Source organism: Arachis ipaensis, chromosome B09 (assembly GCF_000816755.2).
Source record: "Arachis ipaensis cultivar K30076 chromosome B09, Araip1.1, whole genome shotgun sequence".
Classification (NCBI taxonomy): Eukaryota; Viridiplantae; Streptophyta; class Magnoliopsida; order Fabales; family Fabaceae; genus Arachis; species Arachis ipaensis.
In genome coordinates, this window is record NC_029793.2 from 123206855 (window position 1) to 123223856 (window position 17002).

General features: G+C 35.7%; 1 pseudogene; it reads left to right on the top strand.

Annotated features, from left to right (window-relative positions):
* Positions 2934–16491, top strand: LOC110266933 (annotated as a pseudogene).

Genomic DNA, 17002 nt, shown 5'->3' on the forward strand with positions numbered 1-17002 from the left:
GGTTCCTCTTTCAGAAAAGATTTCCGACTTTACTTTCATTGTAAATCGTTGTTTTTGAAAAGAGGCATGAGACGGTTATCAATCACTGGTGCGGTTATCTTCATGTATCCTATTACAGTAATTCCCAAAAACCCTCTACTGAGATCCTTTTCGTGGATGATGTTCTCACCCCCCTACATTTTTTCCCTTTCAGGATATGGGCGCAGAAGTTACGAAGAGCTTATTTAATTGTTGTTGTGATGCTCTGTATTGTTTTAGCTATGGTTTATTGTACCCTCACCTTTATCTTGATATAATTTGTAAGAGGGATAGGAATTGTATTGGATTATGGTTGTAATATTACTTATATATATGTATGTATATATATATGGATGTACTCTTTATGAGTTTTGTAAGTTGTATGGTATTTATGGATGTATGATATCGGATGAAAGTATTTTTGGATCGGTATTGCGACTTAAAGTTTTAAACAGGCTCATATTTCAGTATTAAATAGTATAAGTGTCGTCGTAATGTCCGATCTATCAGAGTGGCGCAGCCGGAAGCGTGAGCTTTGGTAGTTAGGGTGTTACAATATGTGCAAACAAGTATGGTGCATGTCTGTCTTATGCAGGCCATGAGCTCATGTATTGATTTACATCCCACAACTCGACATTACTTGGGAACAAGTCCCATATATGGCTTTCCATTACGCAATGTACGTGCATATGTGTCGATGTGGTTAAGAACACCATCAGTACATGACTACCGGTAATCATTGCAAAGCTAGATGCCATAGTTTATGCACAATGGGAACCAGAAATCAACAGTACGTGGGCATCCCCGAGTTCAACAATCAATCAACACGTGGATTTTTCGAGTTCAACAATCAATCAGTACGTGGATTTTTTTCGAGTTCAAATAATCAATAAGTACTGGGCAAGCGAGATAAAACCCTCGCCGGGTGAACCTTCAATCATTTAGTTCTCATTTACTAATTTCTATATCTTTCTCAATTTCTAGTTCTCAGTTATTCTTAGCCAGTCTCATTCTCAGTCATTTGTTTTTTCATATCAATTCTGTAAAATATTATTTCAGTCTCCTTTCTCTACTTTTTATGACAAATATTCTTTCAAATTATTTAGTTTTCTTTATATAATCGATCAGAGCAAAAATCCCTTTTTCCTTATTCAAAACTCTTCCTTATATTTCACCTCTTTCAATGTCTTACATACTCTTTTGTCTTCTCGCATACCTTTTTCTATATGTTTTATGAGGAGGATCCAAAGGTTCTAAGATTAGCTTTGTCTTTCTAAAATTTTCAGGAAAGATTATTGTTTTACTCTTCTGTTATATTATTTATATAAAATAGTATTTTTAACAAAAAGATGATAATTATATTATGAGTAACCTAATATTAGTAATAAAAAGGTAATAGCTTTATTATTTTGATATAAAAACTTGTTTATTAAAGTCTTATGCTTAAACTTTTAAGAATTAGAGCCCGTTTGGAAAGTAGCAAAAGCTATTTTTTTCCTTACTTTTGGATTATGAAAAGTTATGTTACGCGTGTTTGGCACAATTTTTTAGAAACGTTTTTAACTTCCCGAGAAGTTAATTGAGAGCTTTTGAAGAAGTAGAAATCTCAGAAGTTATTTTATCATTCCCATTAACAAAAGATACCAATACTATGCTACTTTCATTCTTGACTCTGAGAAAAAATGTTTCCTATTTCTGCTGAAAATATTGGCTCTCCACCACCATTTTTATGCAATGGTCCAAGTACTGGCCTTCCACCATTTTCATGCAATATTTTATCTGCTGGAAGTACTAGCTCTCTACCACTATTTTCATGCAACGTTTCACCTGCTGGAAGTACTGACCCTCACTACAACAAATATGGCCTTTAGCAACGCTAAATTTTGTAACGCCTTAAAACCGTTCTCTTAGATAGGTTTAGGCAACGGTTTTTTAGTGTTACTGTTGAATTCAATTTTTTATTATTTTATAGCAACAAATTAAAACCGTTCTCTTTGACTATTTTAAAGAACGGTTTTATAACCGTTACCATGATTTGTATTTAAGCAACGGTTTTTTATTGTTATTTAAATAATTATACAAAAGAAACGCATAAAATCGTTGCCAAAATGCTACACTTTAAAATTGTTCTATTAGATGGTCTTAGACAACGATTTTTACAGTGTTGCTGTTGAAGTTCAATTTTTCATTACGCTATAGTAACAAAATAAAACCGTTCTGTTTGACTATTTTAAAGAACGGTTTTACAACTATATTCAAATCCTAAATTGTTATTTGATTTTAAATATTTTATAAAAATCATTATATTACTTGTATATATTTTTTCTTAATCCTAAAAATTCTTAATTTAAACCTAATATCCCAAATTTCCCAATTTGTGCCCTAAATCAAACACAACGTACACACACAGAAGGAAAGAAAAGGGAAGAAACGAGAAATAGGGGGAGCTCGAGGGGGAAATGGAGAAGAAGAGGAAGGAGAAGCGAGAGAGGGGATGGCACCGGGAAGGGTTCTGCGGTCGTCGTTGTCATCGTCAGGTGAAGGTAAAGGGGTGACCGAGAGAGAGTCGGATGTGAGGAAGAGAACGACATGCGTGAGAGGGAGACAGAGGCTGCGACGTAGCTGTCCCGCCGCCAACGCCTCGTCGTCGTCGTGCTTCAAGGTCACCGCTGCCGTCTGAGCCGCCGTCAGTTCTGCATCACTGAGGGAAGCCCCAGATGGAGATGAGGGAGACGCGAGCCAAGGACCGCGACGAGGAGTAGAAGAAGCCGTCACCTTCACTGGAGCCATGATCGCTGTCACCGTTCTGCCTTCCCCTGAGCCGCCAATACCACCATATTCTTCCAATCTACCACACTCACCGCCAGCGAAGCTTCTGTTGCCGTCAGCACATAAAGGGGGTTGCTGCTGTTGTCATGGCCGTCATCCTTGCCGCTGTAACTTCATTCAATCCTCAACTGTTGGAACTCGCCACTGGTACCAATCGAGGCCTCTGCTATTAATGGTTCACTGCGATACAAAACAGCGATGGAGAAAGGGACAAAACTCGCCAGAGGAGGTTGCTGGAGCCGTTGGTCCGAACTGCCCTGCCTTTTCCCTGCTCCGGTGCCACTGCTACTGCTGGAAAGTGATCGGAAATGTTGCTGTTGTTGCCATGGATTAAGAAAGAGGGGTTTGTCGCAATTAATTCCTGCTAGTTCGACACTCTGAGGTAGGGATTTATTTTTAAAGTTTAATAGTTTTAATTTTAGAATGCCTACAAAGTTAATTGGATAATTGTAAATGGTTAATAGTGGTTAAGAATAATTTAATTGATGTGAATGACTTGAAATGTGTTTGATAAGGGTTAGCTATTGTGATTATTTTGAGTTATGTTTGGAATTAGATGCAGTTGTGAAGGGTGATTACTCTGAGTTATGATCGGAATTAGTTTTGATTTTGGTTTGAGGCTGTGGCTGTTACCGATTTTTTTGATTGTTTGGAATTGCAGAAAATCCTAATTGTATTTGATTATGCTGAATTGGTTGTTATAAGTTGGTTTGCTTGATGGATTATATTGAAGTTTGATTACTGAATTGTTATCTTGAAATCTGAGTTTTAAAATAGTTTTTATGCTTGCCCTGCATAATGTGGGGTGGATTTTTGTTGTTGTTCTTGCCTTCTGGTGCACGAAATTGTGATCCTCAACAATGGCGCCAAAGACTTGGTGCTCTCAAACGTGAATCACACTGTCACTACGCCCAGCACTCGCAAGTTTGAAGCTCGTCACAGCCATCCCTTCTCGGATCCTACTCGGAATACCACAGACAAGGTTTAGACTTTCCGAATCTCAGGAATGTCCGTCCATGGGTTCTAACTTATACTCTAATATCTCTAATATCTCGGACTCGGTCCCCTGTATTAGATATCTAAGAGATACTCATTCTATCTCATCTTCATGTAGAACGGAAGTGGTTGTCAGGCACGCGTTCATAGGTGAGAATGGTGATGAGCATCACATAATCATCACATTCATCATGTTCTTGGGTCTGAATGAATATCTTAGAATAGGAATAAGCTTGAATTGAATAGAAAAACAATAGTACTTTGCATTAATTCATGAGGAACAGCAGAGCTCCACACCTTAATCTATGGTGTGTAGAAACTCTACCGTTGAAAAATACATAAGAACAAGGTCCATGGCCAGCCTCCATAAAGGTCTAAGATAGCATAAAACTGATTAAAGATCAGATCCAAAGACTAACAAAAGATGTAAATACAATAGTAAAAAGTTCTATTTATACTAAACTAGTTACTAGGGTTTACAGAAATGAGTAAATGACGCAGAAATCCACTTTTGGGGCCCACTTGGTGTGTGCTTGGGCTGAGTATTGAGCTTTACACGTGTAGAGACTTCTTTTGGAGTTGAACGCCAGTTTGTAACCTGTTTCTGGCATTTAACTCCACTTTGCAACCTGTTTATGGCGTTTAACTCCAGAATGCAACATGGAACTGGCGTTGAACACCAGTTTGCGTCGTCTAAACTCGGGCAAAGTATGGACTATTATATATTTCTGGAAAGCCCTAGATGTCTACTTTCCAAAGCAATTGAGAGCGCACCATTTGAAGTTTTGTAGCTCCAGAAAATCCACTTTGAGTACAGGGAGGTCAGAATCCAACAGCATCTGCAGTCTTTCCTCAACCTCTGAATCTGATTTTTGCTCAAGTCCCTCAATTTCAGCCAGAAAATACCTGAAATCATAGAAAAACACAAAAACTCATAGTAAAGTCCAGAAATGTGATTTTTATTTAAAAACTAATAAAAATATACTAAAAACTAACTAAATTATACTAAAAACTATGTAAAAACAATGCCAAAAAGCGTATAAATTATCCGCTCATCACAACACCAAACTTAAATTGTTGCTTGTCCCCAAGCAACTGAAAATCAAATAGGATAAAAAGAAGAGAATATACTATAAATTCAAATATCAATGAAACTTAGCTCCAATAAGATGAACGGGACTAGTAGCTTTTTGCCTCTTGAATAGTTTTGGCATCTCACTTTATCCATTGAAGTTCAGAATGATTGGCATCTATAGGAACTTAGAATTCAGATAGTGTTATTGATTCTCCTAGTTCAGTATGTTGATTCTTGAACACAGTTACTTAATGAGTCTTGGCCGTGGTCCTAAGCACTTTGTTTTTCAGTATTACCACCGGATACATAAATGCCACAGACACATAACTGGGTGAACCTTTTCAGATTGTGACTTAGCTTTGCTAAAGTCCCCAATTAGAGGTGTCCAGGGTTCTTAAGCACACTCTATTTTTGCTTTGGACCTTGACTTTAACCGCTCAGTCTCAAGTTTTCACTTGACACTTTCACACCATAAGCACATGGTTAGGGACAGCTTGGTTTAGCCGCTTAGGCCATGATTTTATTCCTTTAGGCCCTCCTATCCACTGATGCTCAAAGCCTTGGATCTTTTTTATTACCCTTGCCTTTTGGTTTTAAGGGCTATTGGCTTTTTTCTCTTGCCTTTTGCTTTAAAGAGCTTTTGGCTTTTTCTGCTTACTTTTTTTTTCTTTTTTTTTTTTGCCATTTTTCTTTTCTTGCAAGCTTTGTTCTTCACTGCTTTTTCTTGCTTCAAGAATTAATTTTATGATTTTTCAGATTATCAAATAACATTTCTCCTTTTTCATTATTCTTTCAAGAGCCAACATATTTAACATTCATAAACCACAAATTCAAAAGATATATGCACTGTTCAAGCATTCATTCAGAAAACAAAAAGTATTGTCACCACATCAAAATAATTAAACTAATTTCAAGGATGAATTCAAAACCATGTACTTTTTGTTCTTTTGTAATTAAAACATTTTTCATTTAAGAGAGGTGATGGATTCATAGGACATTCATAGTTTTAAGACATAGACACTTAAACACTAATGATCATCTAGTAAAGACACAAACATAGACAAACATGATAAGCATAAAAACCGAAAACAGAAAATAAGTAGACAAGGAGATTAAGGAATGAGTCCACCTTAGTGAGGGTGGCGTCTTCCTCTTCTTGAAGAACCAATGGTGCTCTTGAGCTCCTCTATGTCTCTTCCTTGTCTTTGTTGCTCCTCCCTCATAGCTCTTTGATATTCTCTAATCTCATGGAGGATGATGGAGTGCTCTTGGTGCTCCATCCTTAGTTGTCCCATGTTGGAACTTAATTCTCCTAGGGACGTGTTGATTTGCTCCCAATAGTTTTGTGGAGGGAAGTGCATCCCCTGAGGTATCTCAGGGATTTCATGATAAGGGAATTCCTCATGCTCTTGTTGAGGTCCATGATCTCTTGTTTGCTCCATCTTTTTCTTAGTGATGAGCTTTTGAGATGAATCTCTCCATCTCCCATGACTCAGAGATGGAAGCTTTTACCACACCAAACTTAGAATGTTTGCTCGTCCCCGAGCAAAAGAAGAAAGACGGAGGGAGAAGAAGAAGAAAAATGGAGGAGAGGAAGAGAGGTGTATGGTTCGGTCAAAGGGGTTTTAGGTGGTTATGATGTGTGAAACGGAAGGAGTGATGGTTTGAATTTGAGTGGGTGGGTGTAGGTGGGTTGTATGATAGTTTTGCAGGAGTAATGGAGGTGATTGGTGGAGGTTATTTGGGGAAGAGAGTTATGAAAAGGTGTGAAGAGGAGAGAAGAAGTGGTGGGGATCCTGTGGGGTCTACAGATCTTGTGGGAATCCTGTGGGATCCACAGATCTAGTGGGGCCAAGGACTTAACATCCCTGCTCCAATTAGGCGTGTAGAACGCCCTTGCTGTGCAATCCTGGCGTTTAACGCCAGACTGCTGCTTGTTTCTGGCGTTAAACGCCCAAATGTAGCCTATTTCTGGCGTTTAACGCCAGGTAGATGCTTGCTTCTGGCGTTAAACGCCAGCTTGGTGCTTGTTTCTGGCGTTAAACGCCAGACAGATGCTTGTTTCTGGTGTTTAAACGCCAGAATGCTCCTCCTCCAGGGTGTGCTATTTTTAATGCTATTTTTCATTCCGTTTTTGATTTTTCAGTAGTTTTTGTGACTCCACATGATCATCAACCTAATAAAACACGAAATAAAAATAAAAATAAAATAGATATAATTAAATAACATTGGGTTGCCTCCCAACAAGCGCTTCTTTAATGTTAGTAGCTTGACAGTGAGCTCTCATGGAGCCTTACAGATAATCAGAGCAAGGTTGGAACCTCCCAAAACCAAACTTAGAGTTTGACTGTGGGGGCTTTGGTTGACTCTGCAGTGAGAGAAGCTTTTCATGCTTCCTCTCCATGGTTGCAGAAGGAGATCCTTGAGTTTTAAACACAAGGTTGTCCTCATTCAGTTGAAGGACCAACTCTCCTCTGTCCACATCAATCACAGCTCTTGCTGTGGCTAGGAAGGGTCTTCCAAGGATGATGGATTCATCCTCATCCTTCCCAGTGTCTAGGATTATGAAATCAGCAGGGATGTAAAGGCCTTCAACCTTTACTAACATGTCCTCTACTAGTCCATAAGCCTGTTTTTTTGAGTTGTCTGCCATCTCTAATGAGATTTTGGCAGCTTGCATCTCAAAGATCCCAAGTTTCTCCATTACAGAGAGTGGAATTAAGTTTATTCCTGACCCCAGGTCACACAGAGCTTTCTCAAAGGTCATGGTGCCTATGTTACAGGGAATTAGGAATTTACCAGGATCCTGTTTCTTTTGAGGTAATTTCTGCCTATCCAATGCATTCAGTTCATTGGTGAGCAAGGGAGGTTCATCTTCCCAAGTCTCATTACCAAATAATTTGGCATTCAGATTCATGATTGCACCAAGGTCCTTAGTAACTTGCTCTTCAGTAACGTTTTCATTCTCTTCAGAAGAAGAATACTCATCAGAGCTCATGAAGGGCAGAAGGAGGTTCAATGGAATCTCTATGGTGTCTAGATGAGCCTTAGATTCCTTTGGTTCCTCAATGGGAAACTCCTTATTGGTCATTAAATGTCCCAGGAGGTCTTCCTCACTAGGATTCACGTCCTCCTCCTCCCTTGTAGGTTCGGCCATGATGGTCAAATCAATGGCCTTGCACTCTCTCTTTAGATTTTCTTCTGTATTGCTTGGGAGAGTACTAGGAGGAGTTTCAGTGACCCTTTTACTCAGCTGGCCCACTTGTGCCTCTAAATTTCTAATGGAGGACCTTGTTTCATTCATGAAACTCATAGTGGCCTTAGATAGATCAGAGACTATATTTGCTAAACTCAGAATTCTCTATCAGTTACTGAGTGGATGATGGAAAAGGTTTGCTATTGCTAAACCTATTTCTTCCACCATTATTAAAGCCTTGTTGAGGCTTTTGTGGATCCTTCCATGAGAAATTTGGATGATTTCTCCATGAGGGGATTATAGGTGTTTCCATAGGGTTCACCCATGTAATTCACCTCTGCTATTGCAGGGTTCTCAGGATCATAAGCTTCTTATTCAGAAGATGCCTCTTTAGTACTGTTGGATGATTCCTTCAATCCATTCAGACTCTGAGAGATCATATTGACTTGCTGAGTCAATATTTTATTCCGAGCCAATATGGCATTCAGAGTATCAATTTCAAGAACTCCCTTCCTCATAGGTATCCCATTACTTACAGGATTCCTTTCAGAAGTGTACATGAACTGGTTATTTACAACCATGTCAATGAGTTCTTGAGCTTCTGCAGGCGTTTTCTTTAGGTGAATGGATCCACCTGCAGAATGGTCCAATGACATCTTTGATAATTCAGACAGACCATCATAGAATATATCCAGGATGGTCCATTCTGAAAGTATGTCAGAAGGACACTTTTTGGTCAGTTGCTTATATCTCTCCCAAGCTTCATAGAGGGATTCACCTTCTTTCTGTCTGAAAGTTTGAACATCCACTCTAAGCTTACTAAGCTTTTGAGGAGGAAAGAACTTGGCTAAGAAAGTCGTGACCAGCTTATCCCAAGAGTTCAGGCTATCCTTAGGTTGAGAGTCCAACCATATTCTAGCTCTATCTCTTATAGCAAACGGGAAAAGCATAAGCCTGTAGACCTCGGGATCAACCCCATTGGTCTTAACAGTATCACAGATCTGCAAGAATTCTGTTAAGAATTGAAAAGGATCTTCTGATGGAAGTCCATGAAACTTGCAGTTCTGTTGCATCAGAGAAACTAATTGAGGTTTCAGCTCAAAATTGTTTGCTCCAACGGCAGGGATTGAGATGCTTCTTCCATGTAAATTAGAATTTGGTGCAGTAAAGTCACCAAGCATCTTCCTTGCATTGTTATTATTTTCGTCCATGTCTCTTTCTTTTTCAAAAATTTCTGTCAGATTTTCTCCAGAGAGTTGTGCTTTAGCTTCCCTTAGCTTCCTCTTCAGAGTTCTTTCAGGTTCAGGATCAGCCTCAACAAGAAGGTTCTTATCCTTGTTCCTGCTCATATGAAAAATAAGAGAACACAAAAGAAAATATGGAATACTTTATGTCACAGTATAGAGATTCCTTTATGTGAGTAGAAGAAAAAAAGAATAGAAGAAGGAAAAGATAAGAATCCAAACACAGAGGGGAAGAGTGAGTTCGAATTCTTGAGTGAAGAGAAGTGTTAGTAAATAAATAATTAAATTAGAAGGAGGTAAGAGAGAAGAATTCGAAAATTAAATAAATTAAAAAAAAATATTTTTGTTTTTAATTTAAAATTAAGGTTAGAATTCAAAAATTAAAAAAAGAAAAATTAAATTAAATTAAATTAAAATTTAAAACAAATAGTTAATTAAAAAGGAATTTTGGAAAAGAGGAAGGTGATTTTCGAAAATTAGAGAGAGAGAGTTAGTTAGGTAGTTTTGAAAAAGATAAGAATCAAATAGTAAACTTTTAAAATCAAACAAAAAGTCAAGTAGTTAATTGAAAAAGATTTGAAAATCAATTTTTGAAAAGATAAGAAGTTAGAAAAGATTTTGAATTTGATTTTTGAAAGAGATGTGATTGAAACTTATTTTGAAAAAGATTTGAAAAAGAAATTTAAAAAGATTTGATTTTTGAAATCAAAGTTGATTACTTGACTAACAAGAAACTAAAAAGATATGATTCTAGAGTTTAAAGATTGAACCTTTCTTACTAGGCAAGTAACAAACTTAAAATTTTTGAATCAATCACATTAATGGTTAGTAAAGATTTTGAAATTATGAACAAGATAAGAAAAAGATTTTTGAAAATCACTTTGAAATTTTCGAAAATCATATAAGAAAAAATGAAAAAGATTTGATTTTTGAAAAAGATTTGAAAAAGATAGAATTTTTAAATTGAAAATTTGACTTGACTCATAAGAAACAACTAAATTTTAAAAAGTTTTGAAAAAGTCAACTCAAATTTTCGAAAATTTATGAGAGAAAAAAGGAAATATATTTTTTTGATTTTTGAATTTTTAATGAGGAAAGAGAAAAAACATAAAATTGATGTAATGCATGAAAATTTTGGATCAAAACAAATGATGCATGCAAGAACACTATGAATGTCAAGATGAACGCCAAGAACACTTTGAATGTCAAGATGAACACCAAGAACTTATTTTTGAAAACTTTTAAGAAAAGAAAAACATGCAAGACACCAAACTTAGAAATTTTCAATGTTGAGACATTGATAATTCAAATATGCATATGAGAAACAAGAAAAGACACAAAACAAGAAATTTTAAAGATCAAACAAGAAGACTTACCAAGAACAACTTGAAGATCATGAAGAATGCAATGCATGGATTTTCGAAAAATGCAAGAAAGTTTGAAAAATATGCAATTGACACCAAACTTACAATGTGACACAAGACTCAAACAAGAAACACAAAATTATTTTTGGTTTTATGATTTTATTAAATTTTTTTATATTTTTCGAAAATTTAATTGGAAAAGGAAAAATAAGGATTTCAAAATTTTTAATAGGAATTCCAGGAATCTTGCACTGTTAGTCTAAAGCTCCAGTCCAAGAATTAGACATGGCTTACTAGCCAGCCAAGCTTTCAGTGAAAGCTCCGGTCCAAAACACTAGACATGGCCAATGGCCAGCCAAGCTTTAGCAGATACAAATCAGACATACAACAGCTGATACTTCATCCAACTTCATTCTATGCTGATAAGTGGAAGCCCCAGTCCAAATGAATTAGACATGGCTTTATAGCCAGCCAGGCTTCAACATGCTTCATGAAACTCTAGAATTCTTTTTTTTAAAATTCTGAAGCCATTGAATAATTTATTTTTTTTTTGAAATTTTTTTGGAAATATATTTTTTTTGAAAAATTTTCAAAAATAAAAAGAATAAAAACAAAAACTTAAAATTAAAATAAAATTAACTAATCTGAGCAACAAGATGAATCGTCAGTTGTCCAAACTCGAACAATCCCCGGCAACGGCGCCAAAAACTTGGTTCACAAAATTGTGATCCTCAACAATGGCGCCAAAGACTTGGTGCTCTCAAACGTGAATCACACTTTGTCACAACTTCGCACAACTAACCAGCAAGTGCACTGGGTCGTCCAAGTAATAAACCTTACGTGAGTAAGGGTCGATCCCACGGAGATTGTTGGCTTGAAGCAAGCTATGGTCAATGGCAAGCTGTATGTAGGGCATCACCGTTGTCAATGGCTACATCCCATCCTCTCTATGAAAATGGTCCAATGCGCTATCACTGCATGGCTAATCATCTGTCGGTTCTCGATCATACTGGAATAGGATTTACTATCCTTTTGCGTCTGTCACTACGCCCAGCACTCGCGAGTTTGAAGCTCGTCACACCCATCCCTTCCCAGATCCTACTCGGAATACCACAGACAAGGTTTAGACTTTCCGGATCTCAGGAATATCATGAGGAACAGCAGAGCTCCACACCTTAATCTATGGTGTGTAGAAACTCTACCGTTGAAAAATACATAAGAACAAGGTCCAGGCATGGCCGAATGGCCAGCCTCCATAAAGGTCTAAGATAGCATAAAACTGATCAAAGATCAGATCCAAAGACTAACAAAAGATGTAAATACAATAGTAAAAAGTTCTATTTATACTAAACTAGTTACTAGGGTTTACAGAAATGAGTAAATGATGCAGAAATCCACTTATGGGGCCCACTTGGTGTGTGCTTGGGCTGAGTATTGAGCTTTACACGTGTAGAGGCTTCTCTTGGAGTTGAACGCCAGTTTGTAACCTGTTTCTGGCGTTTAACTCCACTTTGCAACCTGTTTCTGGCGTTTAACAATCCAGAATGCAACATGGAACTGGCGTTGAACGCCAATTTGCGTCATCTAAACTCGGGCAAAGTATGGACTATTATATATTTCTGGAAAGCTCTGGATGTCTACTTTCCAACGCAATTAAGAGCGTGCCATTTGAAGTTCTGTAGCTCCAGAAAATCCACTTTGAGTGAAGGGAGGTCAGAATCCAACAGCATCTGCAGTCCTTCCTCAACCTCTGAATATGATTTTTGCTCAAGTCCCTCAATTTCAGCCAGAAAATACCTAAAATCACAGAAAAATACACAAACTCATAGTAAAGTCCAGAAATGTGATTTTTATTTAAAAATTAATAAAATATACTAAAAACTAACTAAATTATACTAAAAACTATGTAAAAACAATGCCAAAAAGCGTATAAATTATCCACTCATCACCTTCACAGAAAATGGGATAAATAAGAGAATTGTTTGTGTGACCTATGGTGGCACCACCGCTCCATTGGAGCAGCGGTTCGTTCGCTATGTTGACAACTTTAGTTCAGGTCATAAGGGAGCCACATCCAGTGAGTATTTGTTCTTGCACTTGCTCTTGTTCTTGTTCTTGTCAATGAAACTTTTTCTTGGATATTTGTTTGGTGATCTCTTGGAGGGGAATGAATACTATGTTGCTAATTATATTGAGTGTAGGTCTTTTCTGAAGGTGCGATATGCTGTGATCTTCTTGTATCGGAGGTGAATTTTTCTGTCTATCCTTCTTTTATGTTTGTTTTTTGTGTGTTGTTGCTTACTACCTGTAACTCTTGTTCAGAGGAATTTTTTAGCCATTCTGTAGATCCCTGATGATCCCTTACTTGATTGCTTTGAGGCCATCGAAGGATTAAATATACAAGGTCTTTGGTTTGTGCTTCATCCTCTTCTTGTACCATTAAAAAAGGGAAGGAAAAGAATATAAATAAAGTGATACCAATAACTCTACTAGCAATGCTTCACATTAGAATTTGCACTAAAAAATGTGATAAACTTAAATAAAAGACTTGATCATGTAGGTCATTAGTTGTATGAAACAATGATATTAACTGCCTTGTAAGATTTTCTCCCTCTTCTTCCTCTAGATGATTCTTAATTTTTATCTTGATCACTAAAGGCTGACAAAATTCTATCATATATATAATTTCATCATATAATGCAATTTTCTTTGCTTTTTAACCTTGTCTTTAGATGAAGACCACTCAAAATGATAATTGGATATTTTGTAATGATGTTATTTTGCATGCCCACTTCATTTCTTCTTATTTCTGTATTTTGCTGAATGCTGTTATATACTTTAGTTCGTGAGGTTTATTCTAAAGCAGTGAAGACTGCTATCGTGGATCATCATGCTGTATGATCTATAGCTAAGATTTTGTCATTTCATTATTTTTTTTCATCTAATTCCATTTTCTCTTTGTTAGTAAGTGTAGCCTTAATACAATATCATACTATTGCAGGTAGTGGATAGTGGTCTCCTATTAAAGCTTTCTTTCAACACTATATTTGAGTATCTTCAAGTTAGCTTCACTCCATTGTAATTTCTTTGTATTAATTTTATGTAAAAATGCAGCGCAATCTGTTACGTGGTGTATATAGTTTCTTCCTGTCTTAGTATTTGCCAGCAATAATTTATTTATTTGTTTATTTTTCATTTCCATGGGTTCATCAGATTGCTAGAGCCACTTGTTATTTTGTAGCTTAACTATAAGTGCTTAATAATTATTTATATATCTTGGCACAAATTGATCATTGATAAATATATTTTTTATTTTGTAGATGTTGTAAATAATTTCAAAGCCAATGAAGGATATTGGCCCACGTGCAATGTTCTATCTTATCTGACTTTTATGTTCCTCAGAAGGAGATGGTATAAAATTGACATGTTGGTTCTTCTTTCCATGAAAGTTTCATCCCTTATTAACTTCAATTTTGGCTTGAATGATTTGTAATATGTTAAGATACAAGAATATTAACCATGTCAATTTCAACATCTGTGCTAGAGTTAGTTATTATTTAGAGAATTAGCATACAGATAACACTACATGACTTAATTAGTCCTGCTTAGATTGTGAAAACTGAAAAGTATAAGCAGAAAGACATTTATTGTATTTTGAAAAATGATGATATAATGTGATTGTGGATCTTACGACAATTTTTATAAGTCAATTTTGATGGGAAATGTTCAATTATTTTTTCTATAGTAATTCGATTCAAATAATTTAGATTATTTATTGACACTAAATTAAAAAAAAGTTGGAACTAATTTCATTCATGAGAAAACTATTGTAAATGAAGAATTATATATTATAAAAAACCGTTGTCAGAAGTCACATAAGGCAATGGTGTTAAAACCGTTGTCAAAGACGATTAGAAAATGGCAATGGTATCAAAATTATTGCCAAAAAATGACATCAACGGTAACGCTTTAAAACCGTTGTCTTAGACGACTACAAAATGGCAATGGTATTAAAACCGTTGCCAAAAAATGACACGAACAGTAACACTTTAAAACCGTTGGCTTTGTGAATAATAAAGCTACAACAGTTTAAAACCGTTGCCTATCTAGTTATGGTTTTAAACCGTTGCATCATGAAAGAGAATGGTTTAAAACCGTTGCTTATTGAGTAACGGTTCAAAACCGTTGTTTAAAATATTCTTTCAAAACCGTTGTCTATGTCAGTAACTAAGGCAACGGTTTTCTTGTTACCGTTGCCTTTGAGCATTGGCAACGGCCGCATATACCACAGGTCAAAAACCGTTGCCTAAAGTTTTAGGAACAGTTTTTCAATCTTATTTGTTGTAGTGCCTCCACCACCATTTTCACACAATGTTCCATCCGAACCACCTGCTGCATATGTCCCTTCCAGATATTTTTTTATTATTCTACCACTCTATTTTTATTATTAAATTTGTATTTAACATTGTGTGTGATATGAAATCTCAATTTCAATTCTATTTTTTTCACATGTGGTTTTGCTTTTATATAGCTTGCTATTTTTTTCTCAACAGGGTCATTCCATTATTTTGCAAAATCTCTCCATTTTTTGTGTATCTTTTTATGTACGAAATATTTGTTTGATTTTTTTTATGTTCCTTCAACAAATTCATGAAAGTGGCAAGTTCGAAAAAAAAATTTAAAGCTGATTGGAATGAGCGAAATACTATTATATTCATAAAAATATCTAAAGAAGAGATGGTGACTAGAAATAGACCTGAAACACATTTTAACAAAGCTGGTTGGATAAATTTAAAAACAAAATTCTTGAAATAGACTGGTTTGAGTTATGAATATAAACAATTTAAAAACAAGTGGGAGGCTATGAAAAGAGAGTGGGGACTATGGGCTAAACTAAAAAGAAAGGAGACCGGTCTTAGTTGGGTTCCTATTAAGAAGATTATACAAACAAGTGATGATTGGTCAGATGCTAAGATCTAGATATGTTACATTTTTTTTAATCTATTTTAAAAATATCAATTTTACTGAGAGAGATTCTTAATTGCTATTTTATCGTCTCATAAAAAAATCCTGATGTGGCAGAATTTAGAGAGGAATGTCCAAAACATCTTGATGAAATGAAGTTCCTTTTTGAAGATGTTGTAGCTACCGATGTAGGTGCCTGGGCACCCTCTCAAGATATAAATGATAGTTATAAGATAGAGATAATGACGAGATAATGATGATGAGGAAGAAGGCTTAGAGGATGAGTTAAATGATGAATCAACACCTCCTAGTGCAATGAGACAAAAGAGAAGAAATGTTGGGAGGGGCGATAAAAGATCGAGAGCCTCTTAACTTTCAACTCAACTAGAACGTATAATTAATGTGTTTGAAGAAGAAAAAGCCAACAAAATAGCTCATAGAAACAACGTACCAAGTATATCAACTTGTTTAACTGCTCTCAAATAATTGCCTGAGCTAAAAGTGGAAAGTGATATATTCTCTATAGCTACAAAACTAATAGCAAAAAGGTCAAATAGAGAGATTTTTATGGGACTAGAAGACTCTGCCTTACAACTTGGTTGGTTGAAGACTCATAGTTTAGCAGATGTGGCTTATTCTTGAAGTTTTTTTTGCTAGAATGTCTCTCTTTAATATGTTTATGTATTGTTCAAAAAATATTTTCCATGATTATGTTTCTTTATTGTTTTCTATGTTATTTGTTATTTTATATTTAAGATATGAACTAGTGTTTATTTAAAGATTGTGGTTTTCTTACAGGTATGATTAGTGTTTATTATTTGATATTAGTTTAAAATATTTGTATAATAGGATATCTAACAGCTCAATTGAAAGTTTGATATCAAATACAAATGTGTCAGATGAAGAATTTGAAAACAAACAAAAGGTCACAGCCAAACATAAGAAGAAGACGGTGACTTTAATAACAATTGCAACTTGTGTTGATTATTTTTTTTGTAAAGTACGCTATGAAAAATCCACAAAGAACTTCAAAGTTGACAGAAAATATTTGGGTAAATGAACTTTTAAATGTACATCCTATTCATTGCTACCATCATTTAGGATGAAAAAGCATGCCTTCCTTCATCTTTATGATGTTTTATAAAATACTTACAATCCGAGGACAACAAAAGGTATTGGAATTCATGAACAAGTAGGTATATTTTTATATATCATTGGACAATTAGGTTCAATATGTAATGCAGAAGAGAGATTCCAACATTCAGGGAAAACCATTTCTAGACGATTTCATTGTGTATTGGATGCTGTTTGCAAG